This window comes from Equus asinus, chromosome 5 (assembly GCF_041296235.1).
Source record: "Equus asinus isolate D_3611 breed Donkey chromosome 5, EquAss-T2T_v2, whole genome shotgun sequence".
Taxonomy (NCBI): domain Eukaryota; kingdom Metazoa; phylum Chordata; class Mammalia; order Perissodactyla; family Equidae; genus Equus; species Equus asinus.
In genome coordinates this window covers 76,394,826-76,412,043 of record NC_091794.1, presented here as the reverse complement: position 1 = coordinate 76,412,043, position 17,218 = coordinate 76,394,826, and the positions used below count along the sequence as shown (strand labels likewise).

At 53.3% G+C, this 17,218-nt stretch overlaps 1 pseudogene; it reads right to left on the bottom strand.

The window, feature by feature from the left end:
• Window positions 1-1,595: 1,595 nt before the first annotated feature.
• LOC106833869 (cytochrome P450 4B1-like) lies at window positions 1,596-16,582 on the bottom strand (annotated as a pseudogene).
• Window positions 16,583-17,218: the final 636 nt, after the last annotated feature.

Here is a 17,218-nt window from a genome sequence, read left to right as displayed (position 1 = left end):
AGCTCACAGTGGTCTAACTACAACTCTTGTGTAACACTTTATTACAGAGCCCCAAACTCTAAGGTTTTCACTCTGGTCCATTTTCATTTGTGTTTTACTGTTTTATTAAATAATGTCCTTTAAGTTGCTTCAAGCTCTAGATGCAATGAAGTGATCATAAAGTCAATATTTTAACTCACTGCCTGCAGGTTGTGTTCACAGTGTTACCCAACCTGGAATGCCCAGCCCTCTCTCACTTTGCCTATCTGAGTTTCACCCCTCCCTAGAAAGGAACTCAAGCTCCACCCGTTCTGACTCCTCTGCCCTCAGTAAGGGGCCACTCCATCTTCCCTACTCCAGGGTTTTCTCTAGTTGTGGTCAGATGACTTTGTCTCTGAAAGCTCCCCAAGGGCAGCAACTTGGCTCCTCCTCCTCCTCTCCCCACTCGCACCCCCAACAAGACCTGACACACAGCTGGACACTCTGGGAGGGTTCCAACAGCTGGCCAATAAAAGTGGGTAGTGGGGGCTGGCCCCGTGGCCAAGTGGTTGGGTTCGCGCGCTCCGCTGCAGGCGGCCCAGTGTTTCGTTGGTTCGAGTCCTGGGCGCGGACATGGCACTGCTCATCAAACCACGCTGAGGCACCATCCCACATGCCACAACTGGGTGGACCCACAACGAAGAATATACAACTCTGTAACGGCGGGGGGCTTTGGGGAGAAAAAGGAAAAAAATAAAATCTTTAAAAAAAAGAAAAAAAAAGTGGGTAGTGAAGACTTCGTCCTCCAAACCTTAGGCCCTGGAATCCTAGGTCAGCCCCCCTCAAGTGAATCTGAAGTTTCTCCCATCGATTGGGCATCTTCTGCGTCCCTGCTGTGGGCCTGCCTCATGGAGCCCAGAGAGAAAAGTGAGGTGTGTGACCAGATGCCAACACCAGAGGCGGGGAGGCAGGGAGAGAGGGAGGTCAGGACAGAGGTGGGAGCGGAGCCTGTGGGAGGTCCCAGAGATCATGCTGCAAAGAGAGATCGGCATCAATCGGTGTCCTGTTAATGAGTTCAAGCTTGAACCAAGAAACAGAAAACGATGGAAAGGTTTTCAGTGACGGAGTTTGGGAAACAGCCTTTTCTCCTCCCTAGACAACTCTGGAGGCTGCAGGGCACATGCAAAGGCAGTGGAGAGATCAGCTCCCCTGGCTTTCCCAGCTCTGTTCATTCCCGATTCCGGCCTCTTTCTCTCCCAGAGCTCCCTGCTCTATGCAGGAACCCAGAAAGGTCATCTGATTCTGCCGTCAGAGGAGGCAGCGCACAAGAAATCAGGCTCCTATTGACAACCTTCTCTCAGGACTCACACCTGGAAAGCCTCCGTTGTGGGAGGATGGGCTCAGGAGTGCGTCCATCACAGCTCCCCAAAAACGCCACACACTGGAGGGAACAGGAGAGCTGCCACCACCCTCACCTGGATTCCAGGAGGGCTGTGTCATCCAAGGATGACACCAGACAGCATGGGCACAGTCCTTCCCTGGGGCTGAGCAGGACAGACTGGGCTCACCTGCAGCCTCACTCACCACTGGAAGGAGTCTCGGTCCCCAAGGACCTCGCGCACCTCCTCCCGACAACGCTGCTGGTGCTCAGGGTACAGGGCCATGCAGTAGAGAAACCAGGAGATGCCACTGGTGGTGGTGTCATGGCCTTCAAACATGAACGTGTCCACCTCAGTGCGGAGCTCAGCATCTGACAGCTTGATCCCATCTTCATCCTGGGTTAGGGGAGGCATAACGACACGGCCCAAGGCATTTGAGATTGGTACCAAGAAGAAGCCACAACAGTAGTTGTCACATGAACATCCGAGGGAGGGAGGGACAGTTCCTTTTCAGACTGAGGGTTAGAACCTTCCCGCAGATTCCTATCTGTTCTCCCAAGCCCAGCTTGCCAACCTCCTTCTCCAGGGAGCCTTCCCTGATCCCTCTGGCCACGTGACCTGTGACCTTACCCAGCCCTGACTGCCAGTTCTGCTCACTTGACACACAGAATGCCACCTGGTGGAGGAAGGGATCTCCGTCAACGTGCAGCTCCTGTCTCCTCCACTAGACTGTAAGAGTCTGGAGGGCAGGGCCAGGTGTTTCTCATCTTCTGCATCCCTAGCACAGGAACAAACCCAGGGTGGGGCTCAGGGAGTTTGTGAGCAAATGAATAAAGGCTCAAATGAATGGATGAATGAGTGAATGAAGAAAGTCTAAGATTCTATGATTCTAGGACACTAAGATTCTTCTGTCTTAGAAGTCTGGAGCTGGTCTTCAGGTTTTTCAGCATGTGCCCCAACCTCCCTGCTAGGACATCTCTCCCCAGGGCCACAGCCAGACACACCCAGCACTATCTCATGTCCGAGCCTGTGCTGATATGTGCCATGGGACAAGGAACAGGTCATGTTTGCAGGAGAAAGAAGACAACAATGGTTAACAGCCCCTGCTCCTGTCCAGTGAGCCCTGTCCCATAGGATGGTGTGCAGGCCCTCTGGGACCAATCTCAGTTGGCCTGCACTCATCCGACCCCTCAGGAGAATGTCCAGGATGTCCCTGTGCCTCCAATTCCAGATCTTCTCCTGCTCTTTCTCATCCTGCAGGTCTGCCTTCCATTCCCTGATGACCTGGTCTGGGCCAGAGCACAGGGTGTCACTCCTGGGGACCCATCCTCAGGTCTAAGGGGAACTGAGCTCTTGCAAAAGGAGAGACCCTGGAGGGGTCAAGAGGAGCTGGATTAGAAGCTAGGCTTTCTGTGGTTGGGCCCGGCAGCAAAGGCCCACCTGTGTGGTCGTGGGCCACCTGGCAGGCACGCAGGAAGCGGCGGCCATGGGGGGTGAGCCAGTAGATGAAGTCGTTGTGGTACTGGAAGGACTCGATGCGCTGCTGTGTCAGCAGAGTGAGCTCACAGACCGCCTGGTAATAGCTACTGTCCCTGCACAGCCGAGAAAGGGAGGGTCTCTCAGACACTGACCTCCAGCAGAGCCCGAGCAGCTCCATTCCAGAATCCTCCCCAACTGCAGCGCTTTCTGCCTTCCTCTCCCTGTCCTTAAGTCTCCCCACTAAAGCCAGAATCTGTCTCCCCCACCATGGGCATAGCCCTGCTCCCCCCCGAGCTGGGGCTCCCCAGGGCAGGACCCTATCTCCTCTCAGACCAGGGCCCAGGAGTCCTGCCAAGTCTCCCCTCGGAGCTGGCCTGGGTGGAGAGTGTGGTCAGCCCCAAGTGCCCCCTGACCTGTGACCCAGGCCAGTGTCTGCTTTGCCAAAGGTGCACTTCACGAGCGTGTCCAGCGCCATGTGGCCCACATCACAGAAAATGTCAAACAAAGCTCTTATCCTCACGAGCCTTCTCCTCCCACTTGTCCTGGAACAGAGATGGAAGGTAATATGAGGGGCCAGCTGAACTGAGTGCCCCACCCCTGCCCTCCAGAACCCACAGCCGGTCCTCCTCCCGTGCACCCCCAGTCCCTGGCCTGGCCTCCATCCTGTCGGAATGTCGGGGTGGAGATGGGTAGGGGCTGCAGGTGAGAGGGCAGAACTAAAGGCAGGCCTTGCACAGGCACAAGGACACTTCCTCCCAGCCAGGGCAGCCTGCACAGATGGGAAGAGGAGGCCTGAATGGGGATGAGCTCCCCAGCACAGTCTGTGAGTAACTCAGGCCTGCTGCCATGCTGGGGAGGAGTTCATGCAAAGGGAAGATCATAGCCCTGGTAACCTTTGGGATTATCAGCCCTGAGACCCTGAGCCTGCCCCCTGACCATGGCATCCCTTTTAGAGATGAGGTGCTAATGGTGTTGTTTTAGGCAGCCGAGGGGGACAGAGAATGAGGAGGAGACACTTTTTATATGTGAAAGACCTTCCTGATATCCTCACACACAGGCAGCCCTCAAATCTGCTACAGTAGGAGCCTTCATGGGGCCCCATGGAGGCCCTTTGGTCTGGCAGGGAGGGCTGGGTCTCCTGGTGGAGATGAGGGCCAGGGCTGCCTGGCCACTGGGATCTTCGCACCTGGTCAGCACCTGCAGGCAGCAGGGGTCAGGTGGAGAAGGCTCAGCACTGCTATAGCAGGCAAAGGGAGCCTTGGGGGAACACCGGTTGGAGAGGGGCTGGCCAGCAGCCACAGCCTCCAGGAGCCTGGCAGGGTGCTCACCAGCATGGCGCATGCAGAGTAGGCAAACACAGCCACATAGGGTTCAGTACATCATAATGGAAGCCAGGCGTGAGCAGCCTGCGGTGCTGGAACCACTTGGGCCCATGAAGGACCAGCAGGCCTTCCCCTGGGGAAAGGATGGGAGAGGGAGGGCCGGTCAGTCCACACAATCCTGCCCCACCTCTGGCATCCTGTGGACAAGCACACCCCACCTAATCCCACCCCTGTCCTGCCTGCACAGCCTCGTATCCCCACCCAGCTCTGCCTTCCAGCCACCCAGACAGCCTCACAGACTCCGTGACACCTGCCTTGGTCCTACCACCCCTCCTTTCCTCAGGCCCTGCCCTGGTCACCAAACCCCATAAAATCTCCCAGGACCAATCTTGGGCCACCTCCTCCAGGAAGCTGTTCTGGACACTCACACATTTGCAGAGCCCTGACCCTGCCTGTTCAGGGAAAAGGACTCACCCGGCAGGAGAAGGTACCTGAGCCGCATTTCCCAACCAGCCAGATGTCCTGCCTCCTTCCCTGTCTCCCCACGGAGCAGCTGAGCTTAGGAGGGGCCCATGGGAGCCTGGTAGTCTGGTTAATGGGATAATTGACTAGTGGACAGGGCAGGGAGGGACAAAGCAGGAAGGATCCTGGTCACCCAGCTCCAAAGGTCTGGGCTGGGAGGGCAGTTGCCCACTCACCAGTCCACTGAAGGAGGAAGTCATAAAAGTCCAATGCCTTAGGGTCTGCAGGAAAAAGAGAAGATCAGGCCAGCTAGGGACTGGGGGAGCCCAGAGGAGTCTTGCTCATAAATAGGATGGGGACCTCACCTTCCCAGACTCAGTGGGCAGGCCTGGGTTCCTCCCCACATGGTGCCCTAAGACCTTTGTTCTCAGGAAGCCCCACCCTCTCCCAGGAGCACTCACCCCCTCGGCTATACACAGCTTTGGCATAGTCAGGCTCATAGATGTTCAGGAAGCCAACGAATTGCCCATACCAGAGTGGGTGGGCGTAGGGGAACTGGTGGGCCCAGGACACCACCTTGTCCAGGCTCCCCGTCTGCTGGATCTGAAATGGCAACAGAGGTCCAGACCACTCAGGAACCCAACACCACCAGCCAGGCCCCAAGACCCTGGGCTGGGAAGAGAGGAGGATTCCCAGACAGGCCCTTGGAGGGTCTCTCCCTCCTCCTGCACCCCCTCCCAGCCAGTCCCCCAGTCCCATCCATCTCTGGGCTCAGGCCCCTCTCCAGCCCCAGAGCCACTGCTTTAAGCCCAAGCCACCCTCTTGTTGCACTTGGCTTGGCTCCACAAGCCCAAACTGCCCAAGCTGCTTCCATCTCCTGCCTGCCACCAATGCTCTGTCAACACTGCAGCCAGAAAGAGCTTTCTCTTCAGCGCTAAAGCTTTTTCATTAGAAAGATTATACCAGCTTGTGCAATACAGAAACACCTCGATTCCACCCCTGTTAAGTCTTTTGACACAGTTTTATTGAGGACCTGGTATGTGCAGGACACTGTCTAGACGTCTCAGGGGAATGAAGCAGACATGGTCCTGCCCTTACATTCTATGGGGAAGGCTGATAATAAGTAAGGAAACAATTAGGTAAAATGATTACAGACAGTAGTGTCTGTGAAGGAGGAAATAAACTTTGTGCTATGAGACAGACCAACAAGGAGACCTGCTTAGATGGAGTGGTCCAGGACGGCTCCTGTTGGAGATGACATTTCAGGTGGAACCCAAAGGATGACAAGGAGCTGGCCAGGAGAAGAGTAAGGGAAGAGCCTTGCTGATTAGGGAACAGCAAGCACAGAGCCTCTGGGGTGGGAAAGAGTGTTGGGTCTTCCAGGAGCTGCCACTTGGTGGGACAGAGGTCTGAGATGAGATTGGAGGGACCATCCAGAGGGAGCTGTGTGCTCTCTGGGGGTTTTATAGCTCAACTACTCACCCAGAGGGGTTTTATGTAGACGGAGTTTGTGATAAATACTTTTCTGAAACCTTCTGCTTTTCATTTAATATACGTTGTCCCTCTTTTCAAACTAGTCCATAACCGTCGTGTGGCATTCCAGGCCCTTGAGTGACATAACGCATGGAGGCATCTAGCACTGGATCCCGCACAGACTAAGCCTTGACTTCTCTCCCTTCAAGCCTCCCCTCCCCCAACATCTTCCTCCAAGCCCCCTCCCTGCCTCTCCCGCCACATCCTTTCCCGATCGCCCCCAAACTGTACTAGAGAACATGCTCCGAACACGCCCTGAGATCCTTCCACCTGTGGGTAAGGACTAACCAAACCTTGTCCCGGTCCCCTAGGAAGCAGACCATGCGTTACACTCTCCTACTCAGTCTCCCAGGAAACCTGATAACTGGAGAATGTTAACCGTGTCACTGCTGTGGAAAGTAATCAAAGGAACCTTAACTAAGTTGGAGTCAGGAGGGCCTGGAGGGGAAACACTCACGCATACCCCATATGTCACTTACACCAACCAGGAAGAGAGGGATGCTTGCATCTTGGACAGGAACTAAAACTACCTTACTACTGAAGGAAGATTTCTCTCCCCACCTGGCAACAGCCCAGCCAATGAGAAATGCTGTAGCCCAGCCAATGAGCAGCCGTTGCCGCCCTGAACTGTTACTTCCCCTCAATGGACTTTACTTTAGAAAAGCCACTCCCTACTCCACCTTTTTCTCTATAAAAGCAGCTCCCTCCTTTGTTTTCTCAATTTGCCTATGGTGCCATAGCGTGCACATCCCAAATCGCAGTTCTTTTGGCTATTCCCGAATAAACTAATTTTGATGACAAAATAACAAGTAATTTTGATTTTTATGTTGACACTCGGCAACATGGCTATGGCAAAAATGAACATGGTTGGTAAATAATTTCTGAACTGGGAAGAACCATGAATGAACTATCAGGAGGACACCATGCTTTAGGCTTCCCTGAGTTTGGTGACTCCTGTAATGTGCGTGGCCCCTGCAGGAACCCTGGGATTGTTAGTGGGTGCTGGAATTCTGTGGGGCATGGGGATTTAAGACAGGATGGGCCCACACCCACTGGTGTGCATCACCCATGTCTGTGTGGATGTGGTGAGGAAGAGTGACACTGCCTTGCTGGCAAGGTTCCCAGATCCTCGGAGTGGACTGATGCTCACTGTGCCCACAGTAGCCTTGTGAGTGTTAATGCTTAGAGCTAAGATGGCCTCCTGGAGTGTGGCATCACCTCTGCGCCTTTGCTTAGACCATTCCTTGCTCCTCGTACACCCTCTAGCCAGGACCCCTGCTGAAAATCCACCCATTGCTCGACATCCAGCTTGAATGCCCTTCTCCAGAAACCTCTCTGGTCCTCCGTGACTGAAATCTCTACCTCCTCTGGGCCTCTCAGCACTGCTGGGGCCTTATCCACATTGTGCTTGATGTTACAATTGCTTGCATCCAGAACAAAACAAAATTAATACTGTTAACATTAACATTCATTGACCATTTAATGTGTTCAGACACTGCGTAAATCCTGCTATTAAAATCTTTCCTTTAATTCTCAGAAAATTCTATAAAATGGGCACAACCACAATTTCCATTCCACAGATTAGGAAAGGAAGCTCGATCACATGGCTCTTTAGCCATGGAGCTTGGATTCACATCAAGGACCCCTACCTCCACCTCTGGGCTGTGAGTTTCCCAAGTGCACAGATCACACTGTGGCATCTCCAGGTCACCGTGGAACTCTGCACAGGGCCTCAGACACAGTCCAGGTGGTGGCCCCACCAGCACTTCCTATGTGGGAGCCGCACTGCAGATTTCCATTTGTTTTTCCTGCAGGCCCTAGTCTGCGTGCCCTGGCTAGTGTCCAGTTTCACCACGTGTTTCCACTTTCTGTCTCTGCACATAGAGAATGGAAGGGGACAGATATGTGTTGAGTATCTACTATATGCCGGGTTTTATGTGAGGGAGTTCACAGATTGCTTCACGCACCTAACGTGAAACAGATAATTACTCCCATGTTACAGATGAGAAAACTGAGGCTCAGAGATGTGAACTGACTTGCCCATTGCTTGTAGGTTAGTGGTACTCTAACTCAGGTTAGAGCCCCACACTTTCTTCTGTACATTGTAGTCTGTCAGGGATGTTGTGTTCAGTTGCATAAATTGGGAAGTGCACAATCCATTGTGTGCCATTCATGTTAAGGTCTGTGCAAGTGCTGGTCCTGCTCTTTCTCCCTGTAAAGCACCCTTTATAGTCCTCAGCCACACAACTGATCCATGTTGTATCTCCAGGAAACTGTCTTGAGGAACGACACAGGGCATCTGATAATGCAGCCCCCCAGGGATCCTGTCTGACCTAAGCCACTTCAAGGTTCTCCAAGGGAGCCTGGCTACCTTGGTCCCCAGCCACTCGTCTGTGCTTTCTCTGGGGTTCCTCTCTCCAGACCCTCTGCAGAGGCAGTGTAATCTCCCCCGCGGATCCCCTCCCTCACTGCCTCTGAACTCAGCATCCTGAGTTGACCCAGGGGGGTTGTGAGAGTTTTCACTGCCCTTGTGCACACCTGTCAAAAACGGCACAGAGTGATGAAGCTCATCTCCATCCACTGGTAAGAGGGAACCTTCTGGTGTCCCTAACCCCTTCCCTTTCCTGCCTCCTTCCTGGCTTGTGTCCCCGGAATTGCCCCCTTCCCCCTGTGTACTCTCTTGTTTTTCCATCTGCTTTCCTGGATTTCCCTTACCAACTTTCTGATCACCATGGCTGTTCCCATGCTCTCCATTCCCCCCAGGTCCAGGGAGCCCAACCAGACAGAGAGCAAAGAGAGGCTTAAGTCAGAGGGAAGCCAGACTCACGGGATCTCAGGGTTGGAAGGAGCTCTTGGTGGATCTGGTTCATCTGAACTCCACTCCACTCCTCATCAACCATGAGTGTGACTCTCTGCCGCATCTTCGCCAGGGACTGGAGACCCTGATGTCATGCTGACCACATGTTCACAGCTTGAGCTGGCCTCTGCCTCCCCGTGCCAGCCTTCTCCTATGTGCCCTGATTGTCCCAGGAACCTGGTAGGAGTGAGGACAGCTCTCCACACCTGGACCCACTAGTGGAGCTGCAACCTCTCCAAGAGTACTGGGCATCCCCTTTGGGGGCCAGATGGCTGCCTGGTCAGCTCTTCTGGGTTACACAACTGGATACCCCAGAGCTGTCCTCAGATGCCCCAAGCTGGGATCCCTATAGAGCTCTGAGTCTGGGCTGGCTTGTTTTTCTCCAGGAGGAAGGAAGTAGGGAAAGAGCAAAGCATGGAGGTAATTCACTGACTCCAGCTCCCCAGCCGCACTCCCTCAGCCTCACAGTTGCACTCCTTGTTGGCCTCGCCAAGAAAACAAATCAGGGTGGACTGGCAAGAGCAAGCATAAGTCACTACCCTCTTCTCTGCTCCCCCACAGTCTGCGTAAGTTTTGCTCCAAGCATCAGATCTGAGACTTCAACATCACCTAGAGGAACCACACTCCGCCCTTATAGGTGAGAACAATGCAGCCCACAGACCACAGGGAGCTGTCCCACATGAGTCAGGTAGACTGCGACACTGACTGAGGCTCTTTTGCTGCCTCCCCTGTTAGCAAGCCTGCCCAGGCCAGCAGCCAGTTGACCTGGAGGTCAGTTGGCCAGTCTTCAAGAAACAAGCTGCCTGCTCAGCCAGTCAGTTCAGCCACAGCTCTCCCAGGGGGCTGCTTGGGAACAAAAATAAATCTGCTCAAAGTGGGGATGAGAGGTCAGAAAAACAGATGGATAGGGAGGGGAGAGGGCAGGGCTTTCCTCTTCCCCACCATAGTGGGGCTCCCTCCAGGCAGCTCATGCTGATCTTCAATCCCAGTACCCAGGGTGGCCTGGCCCAGCACCTTAACCATGTGGGAATCTGGCCCCAAGAGCTCACACATCTCTGGGGACAGAAAACTGACTGCTTTTCAAACAGCTCAGCCACCCTTGGACTGTCTTAATTACTTAAAAAGACTTCTTGGTCACTGAGCAGAAAGTCACCGGCCTGTGGCCTCCCCCATGAGTCTCCACTCTGTCTCTGGGGCAACACAGGCTCCCACAGCCCTGGACGTCCTGCAGGGATTGGGGCTTGGGGGCCAGGTCCTCCTGGGCCCACTCTCCTCCAGGATGGACATCCTCAGGTGCCCTTAGGGGCTCTAGTCCCAGTCATCTCCCCCACCACACAGTCACTGTCCCCCCGACGAGATTGGTCAACACTCTGCATGTGCATGAGCCCCAGCCAGTGTCAAGAACAGCAAAGCTGTGTCTTCAAAGCTCACGGGTTAGGAGCACCCACAAAGAAGAACCAAGAGGGACTTTGGGTGAGATCGACATGAGTGACCACAACTCCCCTAGGCACAGATATTGGCTAGGAAATGCTGGTGGTGTGAAAAGTTAACAGAGGGGAGCCGTTTTAAAATAGAACCGGAGCAGCCATTTCAGAGGAACTGCCTGCACGTCGTACCCTTGAAACTTTGGACTGTTAAACTGGGCCAGACCTTTAGACTGGGACAAACAAATATTGTCTTCCAAACAACTGTGAAGCTAATAGGAAAACAGACATCTTGACCACAAAGGTTGATGATGACGGACTCTCTTCTCTCTTAAATTGGTTGCTGTTTTTGAAGACTGACAGTGGGCCTTGCCAATGTTTCACAACTTTCAAGCCCAGGGGATTCCATTGCAAAGTGTATGCCCTGCCCCCAACCCTCTCTGTGCCAGCACCAAAGAAGAACACAGCTCCAGGGATGACCCTGTGGAGGAGGAGCACAGGGAAGCATCCAAACACCTAAGAATACAGGAGAATAGGGTCCAAGAAGTGCCCAGGAGTCCAGGGGGCTACAGATATTTGTCCTCACCTTGTGTGAGCAGCTTTACTGCCCTGAGTCAGATCCCCCAGGAATTCATTCACATATTCAAAAGGGCATGAACATCCACTCTCAATGCCAGGCATGGTGCCAGATCCTCGGAACACAGTGGGAACAAGACAAGCCCTGCCCTCCTGAGCTTACATTCCAGGTGGGGAGAAAGGAAATCAGCAAGAATCAAATACAACAGTAAAATAATTTCAAATAGGAAAACTCTAGGAAGAAAAATACAGCAGGATAAGGGCAAGGCTGCTACTGTAGACGGGAGCTGCGAGGGTCAGGGAAGGCCCCTCTGAGGTGACATTTGAGCAGAGATCAGCAGAAATGCTTTCTAGAAAGCCCCGTGGCATTGGCCACAATCTGCACCTCCATAACTTCTCTTTCCTCATCTGTCCCCTCCAGCCCTCTGCTCCTGGCTCCCAGAAAAGTAGCCTTGCTTTACTTCCCAGAGAAGATAGAAGCCGTTAGATAAGAAATCCCTAAAGGTCAGCCACCAGACCTGAAGAACCAGCTGCCCTCACCCAACCTCCCCACCTTCCCTTCCATTCCAGTAGAGGAGGTGTCCAGGGCCTCTCCAAGGCCAATCTTTGGGGTTCCAACCCTCCCTTCAAGCACCTCACCCATCAATCAGTCTCTCTCTCTCCCACATCACAGACCCCACCCTCTCCACTGGCTCCTGCCCATCTGCATATAAGATAGGCTCAAGTCTCTCCCACTTAAAAAACAAAACAAAATCTCCCTTGGTTCCCCTTCTTCTTCTAGCTTACACTCCATTTCCTGCTCCCTTCATTACCTAACTTCTCGAAAAGTTGACTCCACTGTTTCCACTTCCGCCCTCTTCAGCACCCACCTTCTGACACTGATCTTGCTAAGATGACCAGTGCCCTCCTTGGTGGTAAGCCCAGAGGACTTCCAGATGCTGTGACACAGTCGATTCCCCTCTCTTTCTGGAACTATCTCCTACATGTCCTCTCACCTCTCCTGATGCCCCTTCTCAGCAGCTTCTCACCCATCATTTGTTAAAGAAAGACTGAAGTTACCAGAATCCAGCCCTTGGCCTCTTCCCACGCTGCACCTTCTCCCCATAGGTGCTCACCAGCTCCCATGGATTCCTTTCCCATCCTCCTGACACTGCTTCCTAAGTAAAAAGCTCCTCCCAGATTATCTTTCTCCTGAGCTCCAGAAACAAGACCAACCACCCCTGGACATCTCTGCTTGACACCCCCAGACTCCTCAGACCCAGCATCTCCAAACATGAATGCAACCCATTTGTCCCCCAAATCTGCCTCTCATAGGCATAGGAATAGAACCATCGCCCACCCTGATGCCAGTCAGAATCATGGAATGGAGTTTTTCCCATGATTTATAGTGATACCAAGGTGGCTACCCTGTGGAGGCTGCCCCTCTCCCCTGCAGGTCCACCAAGTGATTCTCACATTGGTATCCAGAAGCTGCAACTAAGAGAGCCAGATGGAACAGCTCCCATGAGGAGGGTCCTGCCATGACACTCTCCAAATCCAGAACCCAAGGCTCCTGTGCCCAGACACTGACAGCTGCCGCCAGCCCCTCAGCCTCCTCTTCCTGGGTCTCAGATCCTCACATGTTTACGTTTATACGTAGGAATTCATTCCTCCTGGTTACAGTCCAGTCTTGTGGCTCAAGGATCCTTTTCTCTCTTTAGGTGACTTTGCCAAACTCTGCTCTGATCAAGCTATGTTGATGCCACAGTGTAACAAAGCTCCCAGGGCAATCCTGTGCCTCCTTTCCCTAGTGCATGAAGGGCGCCTCACTGACACCCCACGTCTGGCTGTGGTGGGGCATTAATGCCTCCCTTTCCCGTGCCCACGGTGCCAAGACAGCCTCTCTACCTCTCACTTCTCTCTGTCTCGCTGCCTCACTCCACCAAGATCTGCCTGTGTCGCTGCCTCCGCCTCTTCCAGGTCTCCCTAAATCATCTGAAGTCTCTGCCAATCTAGTCACCACCCAAAGCCAAAGTGATCTTTCCACCACATGAATTTGAGCTTGTCACTCCCCTGCTGGAATCCCTTCAGTGGTCCCCCATTGCTCTCAGAATACAGTAAAGCCTTCAGACGTGGCCTACAAGGTCCTATGTGATCTGCCCCTACTCACTACCAGCTTCATCCTCTGCATTCTGTCTCCCTCTCATCACTCTAGCTGTGCAGAGCTGGTAACATAGACACATATGAGACTTCGAGAAACAAACATTTGTTGAACAAACATTTCCTAAACACGCAACACTCTTTCCAGTGTCTGTGCCTTTGCCCAGGTAGTGTCTTCCACTCTTCCTCCTGCACGTCCACAGGCTGCTACTTCCAGATCGCATAGGTCTCACCTCAGCATCCCCTCCCTGGGCCCAAGGGTCTGGAACACTGAGCTGTGTTATTTCTTTCCTGCAGACCGGGGTCCTCTAAGGCCACCTCTAGTCTTGTTTCTTCATCCTCTGGCCTCAGGATAGGGCCAAGTCCAGATTTATTGATCAGACAGTGCTCATTGATTGGGAAAAGAGAGACTTCATCAGGCCCCCAAAGACTGGGTTGATTTGGGAGGAAGGAAGAGGAGGAAGGAAGCAAATGCCTGAGGGTGTTTTGTAGCAAGAAAACCTCTACAATGCTTTAGCACCTGACATCCATCTGCCCAGCAGTTTGAAAAGCACCTGTACTTGATCTCTTCTGATCCTCTTCTAACCCAGTGAGGTAAAAAGGCTTGTCTCCATGTTATTGACAAGGAAAGGGAAGCCCAGAGAGGAGGCACAGTGAAGGCCCATGATCAACATCTGCTGAGTGAAAATGAGCCAGAGCCCCAGACCTGGGCTCTTCACTGCACAGCACAAGGTCAAGGGAACGGTGCCAGCAATGAGTGGGGCCAGAAAAGAGGCCAAAGTAGTCTCAGATCACCTTTCCCAAACTGCGAGCTGGCATTTCCCCCTCCCATCCCCCACCTCCAACACAGGCACACAGACACACACAGGTCAGATTCATGGGCCCCTACCAGGAGCCCCAACCTCAGACCAACAATATGGCTGAGCACCTCCTATGTGCAAAGTCCTCCCTGGGATCTGAGTGGAATGAAGGGGACCCTACAAGAATGGGACATGACCCCGCCTCAAGGGGACACATTCTGAGAATTGAGGATCACAGGTAGATGTTTCCAGGGCCTCTACACTGTAACTGGAGATGAGAAGGGAGAAGTTAATCCTGATGGACAGCTCTTCCCAGCCCCGGGCCCTTCCTTCCACCACCAGTCCTCCTCCTTCCCGTCCTATCCCGTCATTGCCAGGCCCAGGAATCAAACATCAGTCATTCTGTATGGACTGATCGTGTCCTGAATGGAAAGGCACGAGTCCTGGGCCCTGCCTCAACTCAGTTCCTGAGCTACCACATGGACATAGGCAAACACCTTGCCTTTCTGAACCTCAGTTTCCTTGTCTTGACGTTAGAAAAAATAATCCCTCTCTTCCATCCTCATTTCTCAGGCTCAGGTGTGGCTCCAACTGAGAGCAGAAGTGCCAAGACCTGGAGGAATGCAGAGGTGTGGTGTCTGCCAAGGCTCCCAGGAAACCTTTGTAGCTCCCAAGAGCAGCAACTTCTGTAGCCCTGCCCACCACTCCTGGCACCAAGGCCCTTCAGTTACTGTGTTAGAGCCAAGAAGCCAGAGCTGAGCTGTGTTCCAGGCCCTCCACACACTCTCAAGGTGAAAGGCAGGGTCATTTGGGAGAAAGAGGGAAGCCAGTTCTGACATGGGGATGAGGGAGCCAGGTCCCTGTCCTAGGGAAGACCATGGGCTAAGGGCAAGCCCAGGCTTGATGGAGGCAAGTAGAAGTGGAGAAGACATGAGAGGGAAGCGATTGAAGGTCTCCTTAAGTGCCTCTCATAACCCCGTTAGGGTTAGACCTCAACCTTCCCATGACCTCCAAGCGGACTTAGCAAAGCCTCTCCCAAACCCCTCCTGGTCCCTCCACTTGTCTTCTCCATCACTCTGTCTGCTCTGTCGACTCCCTGCACTCGAACATTCACTGTTTGTTTCTTTTGGTGATGCCTGCTCTGTGCCAGGCTTTGTGTGGGACCCTGAGGGTACAGTGGTGAATCGGACCAGATCTCCATCCTCCAGGTCTAGTGAGGAAGATGAACCAGTAAACAAAAGATGACAACCCAATGGGACAAGTGGTGAGATACAGAGCATGGGGCTGATGCTCAATCCTGGTTAGGCACCCCACCTCGCCTGGGGCAGGGAAGGCTCTGCTGTCTGTTTTCCCCTCTAGACAGGAAGCTCCTTGAGAGCAGGGCCTGGGTCTAATTCATCTCCCAGACCCACCCTTTGCTTTGCTGAGTGTCTCCAGGATGCATGTAGGTTACCAGGCCATCCTGAGAGGGTCATTATTTGAAGGGGCAAGAATAAGCCTGGGCAGTCCTCACCGGAGGTCCAGCTCATTCCCAACATCAATCATGGGGCAGAGGCAATTCCCTAGACTGGAAATGGGAAAGTGTACTCATGAGGTGGAAGAAATCATCATGCCTCTCTCTGAGCCTTAATCTCTGGCTTCCCAACCCTGGCTGCAGATCAAAACACTTGGGGAGGTTTGCAACTTCAGACTCTTAGTTCCAAGATGGTAATTAGGATCTCCAGGGGCCAGGGGCCAAGGAATCTGCTTCTCCCAGTTGATTCCAAGCAGGTGTCCCTTGCCCTGTGTTCAGTAATCTCTGGTCCAGATCCCCATTATGGCAGGGAGATAAGAGGTGTTCCTGACATTGGGTGCTAATGTGGGCCCCACCACGCTGAAATAACTGGGCAGAACAAGCCAGGATCTGAAGCCAGGAGATGCCACGGCTCCCAAGCCAGCCCAGAGGCATGACAGGGAGAACCCCACCTTCAGGGCACCAACTGCTTAGACACTCGGGGAGGTCTCTCAGGTGACAGCACTCATCTCTGCCTTCACTTTCCTTTTCAGTCTTAAAAATGGAAATCTTTACACTGCACAGAACAAAGGGGGCGCTGGTTACCCTCTAAACAACATTGCCCAGTTCTATCGGACTGTCCAGGGGATTTCTCCCCAACACTCTTGCTGAGCCCTTAGCACAGCGTTGCCTGAACCTTGGCCCTCAGAATGATGGGAAGGAGTCTGTGACCTGCTTTGGCCCCAACTTTGAAGTGCTCCCCATCTGAGGCCAGCTCAGAAGGCAGGAGTGAGGGCGAGATCAGTGGAAAGCTGAACGGGAACCATGGCTCCAGGACGTCATCCTCCTGCCCAAACATAGGGTCTCCCTCCATGGCTCCAGGGGATTAGGCCTGATTCTCTGAAGCAGAGGAGGCCATTTTCTTTCTCTGTCCCTCTCTCCCCTCCACGTACCTCGAGGGAGTGCCCGAAGATCCAGTGGGTGGGGGGCCCTGGGAAGCTGTCCATAGCCCTGGCCAGCTTCTGCCTCTGTAGCAGCAGACTAAGGAGCTTGAGGAAGCCTAAGTCCAAGATCAGTCCAGAAGCCCACAGGCCCAGGCGGACACTCAAGGAGAGCAAGACGGGCACCATGGCTGGAGATGTAGCCACCTAGTCTCTGGCCTGCCTCCTGCTGTCCCAGGTTCCCTTATACTCTAGACCCAGGCACCTGCCAGCTCCCACCCCTAGCCACGCCCTGCAGCCAGCAGCAGCCCAGGCTAGGCTGAGCCCCACAGTGCGGAGACAGCAGCCTCAGGAGCCACAGACAACAGAGGAGACAGAACTCAGCTGAAGAGAAACCAGGCGGTGGACTTCAAAGAAACCAGGCAATGGGTGTCTGGCCTTGGTTCCTTGGAGGAGCACACAGAAGGCAATTCTTGGTGTGATCATCACCTAATAACGACTGCCTTTTCATCCAAGCATGTTTGTTTCAGGCACTTTCTAGACACTCTCTCATTTAACCCAAACAAGCAGGTCATAAGTACTTACTCTTTATACCCATTTTCCAGATAATGAGACTGAGGCTCAGCTTGCCTGCACTTTCTTACAAGAAAGCTTCCACTGTCCCCATCAGTATGGACCACTGGGTGGGATGCATTTATGCCAGGCTCATGATGCTCTGAGTCCTTTGTTGTGAGACATTTTCAGGGACAAGATTCTAGCCCCAGAAGGGAGATCCTGGGTCAGAAAGAAGCCAACTCCACCCCCAAGACCACAGTACAACCTTGACGCTTAGGAATACAGAATATTACTTTGAGGG